Here is a 3324-nt window from a genome sequence, read left to right as displayed (position 1 = left end):
GGCAGCAGAGAACTGGAAGGAAAGGCGGCCAAAAGAGGAATTGGCTTTGGGGGTGACCAGTGAGATACACTTGCTGGAGCGCATGCTATGGGTGGGTGCTGCTATGGTGACCAGTGAGCTGAGATAAGGCGGGGCTTTACCTAGCAAAGACTTATAGATGACCTGGAGCCAGTGGGTTTGGCGACGAATATGAAGCGAGGGCCAGCCAACCAGTGGTGGGTAGTATATGGGGCTTTGGTGACAAAACGGATGGCACTGTGATAGACTGCATCCAATTTGTTTAGTAGAGTGTTGGAGGCTATTTTTTAAATGACATTGCCGAAGTCAAGGATCGGTAGGATAATCAGTTTTACGAGGGTATGTTTGGCAGCATGAGTGAAGGATGCTAATTTAATATGACTGAAGATGCAGAATTTTATGCGAGGCACCTTCTAATAGGGTATAACAGACTCGTTAGAACTTTTACCACACTGTCACAGTCGTGTATAGCAACGGACCAAGGCTCAGCGGATGTTGAGTTCCACATTATTTATTAAAGTGAAAACTTAGAACAAAACAAATAAAGAAACAACGAAACGTGACTAAGTGGTGCACAAGCACCAACACAAAACACAAAATAATATCCCACAAACACAGGTGGGAAAAACAGCTACTTAAATATGATCCCCAATTAGAGACAACGATTACCAGCCGCCTCTAATTGGGAATCATACAAATCACCAACATAGAAAATAAACTAGAACACCACATAGAAATAAATAAACTAGATCACCCCCAGTCATGCCCTGACCCACTTCACCATAGAGAAACAATGGCTCTCTATGGTCAGGGCGTGACACACACACCCTCTAGACTACATGCCCTCTATAAAATCAAAACTGGAATTTTTACTCAAAACAAAAGTTGTAAAAGTATGCTAGATATTTATAGAATAAATCATATCTAGTTTGATGTTTCTGTGACAAACAGTGAATTAGTTATTGATTAATACAGTTTTAAATGGCATTTGATAGATGTTATGTATTTCTAACAAGTCAAAACTGGAATTTTTACTCAAAACAAAGGTTGTAAAAGTATGCTAGACATTTATAGAATTAATCATATCAAGTTTGATGTGTCTGTGACAAACGGTGAATTAGTTATTGATTTATACCGCTTTAAATTGCATTTGAAAGATTTTATGTATTTCCATCAAATCAAAACTGGAATTTTTATTCAAAACAAATATTGTAAAAGTATGCTAGACATTTATAGAATAAACCATATATATTTTTATGTTTCTGTGACAATCAATGAATTAGTTATTGATTTTTACAATTTTAAATGGATTTTGACTAATGTCTGTTGATTGTCTGTTGAATGTCTGAATAAAGTCTGAATATGTGAATATAAAACCAACTTTCCCTCGGTCTAATTGACAGCAAGAACAATTTGTTTTGATATTAGGTCCACCATCTGTGTATAGACTTATTACCAATAGTGGTCACTGTTAAAATATATTACCGTTTATTTCCATAAATGATTAGGCGAACATTAAAAAATCTTACAGCAGTCCAATAACATGGAATGGGGTGAATGTTGGTTAAAATGGGGAGGCTAAATAGGCAGACAGATGAGTTAAGCATTGGGTCAAGCAGCAGACCCTGGCACCGCGCACCACTTTAAATGAAGCACCAGGAAGATACTGAGCTGCTGACTTGTCAGCTAACAACCACACTAAACCAGTTATAGGCCTATCCTGATTCTCAAGAGAAGTTGTGCCAGATGCAAGATGAGACATCAATGAAGTAGAATACAAAATGACTAGGGAAATACTAGGCATCATTTTTTTAAACTCTGCAACTCTTTCAACTATTGACTTTTTTCACAACTGCCACCAGTTTGGCGGCAAAACATTAACAACACAGATATATTGACATAGTAAAATAAATGAAAGTGTGTAAAAAATATATATAAAGCATATTTTGTGCTGAAACACTTATATAAAGACCAATGGTATTGACTACGTTTATGGTAAAAATCCTCTTATTTTATTATTGTCATGTTCCTGACCTGTTTTCCTTTGTCTTGTATTTATTTTAGTTGGTCAGGGCGTGAGTTGGGTGGGTTTGTCTATGGTTGATTTTCTATGTTGGGATTTTTGTGTTCGGCCTTGTATGATTCTCAATCAGAGGCAGCTGTCAATCGTTGTCCCTGATTGAGAATCATACTTAGGCAGCCTGGGTTTCACGTGTGTTTTGTGGGTGTTTGTTTCCGTGTTTGTGTTTTTCACCACACGGTACTGTATCTGTTTTCTGCACTTCGTTTATTTGTTTTGTATTTTCAGTGTTCAGTTTTTCCGTTATAATAAATCATTCATCATGAACACTAACCACTCCGCGTATTGGTCCGATCCTTCTCGCCTCTCCTCGTCCGAGGAGGAGGAATATGACGACTACCGTTACAATTATTTTATATATTTTACATGTGATAAGGCCACACAGAGGTCTTGATATAATTAGACGCCTGTGATAATCTGAAGTACCCAAGGGCCACGAGATGTCTTTTGATAAATGACATAAAATCCTTGAAATTTACCAAAATTCTGGTAGTTTACTGGTAAACTTCGAAAGTTACCACTAATATACCCTCTCTTTGCAACCTTAACCAGAACCTATTTAGGCAGTTTCGCCCTGGAAACATGTATGCCATAGGAATACAATTTCTATGCTTTGGTACATGAGAAGGAGGTGCCAGATGGTTGTCTGTAGAGGTGCAGCAAACCACAGTTCTGGGGCAGTGTCTACAACGTATGGACACCTGACAGTCCAGCTCATAGGTCCCATATAGGGTAGACCCGTTGCAGGTGTGAATATCTGTTGTTAGTCCCAGTCTGAAGTAGTTGGGTCTGCCATAGTGTCGTGTCATCACCCATCCCCCCTCCTACCACACACACACACACACACACACACACACACACACAGGGGTCCACAGAGATAATATTTTAACTTATTTAACTAGGCAAGTCATTTAAGAAAACAAGATTCGAAGTTTACAATGACGGCTTAAAGAACAGTGGGGCTTAACTGCCTGTTCCAGGGGGCAGAACAACAGAAAAATTTTTAACTTGTCAGCTCGGTATTGGATGTCGATTCTTTGCAACCTTCCGGTTACTAGTTTCCAACGCTTCTAACCATCTAGCTACGCCCGCACCTAATACACTGTGCTTACTTCATTGCAAGTTTATGTTGTTGATAGCTCGGAAACTGTGGTGTATTTTATGTACCTGGTTCCCTGCAAAGTTTGGTGAAGCAAAACCTATAAGGAAACATACACTACGGAGGC

This window comes from Salvelinus sp. IW2-2015, linkage group LG24 (assembly GCF_002910315.2).
Source record: "Salvelinus sp. IW2-2015 linkage group LG24, ASM291031v2, whole genome shotgun sequence".
Classification (NCBI taxonomy): Eukaryota; Metazoa; Chordata; class Actinopteri; order Salmoniformes; family Salmonidae; genus Salvelinus; species Salvelinus sp. IW2-2015.
Note: the sequence above shows the minus strand (reverse complement) of the source record.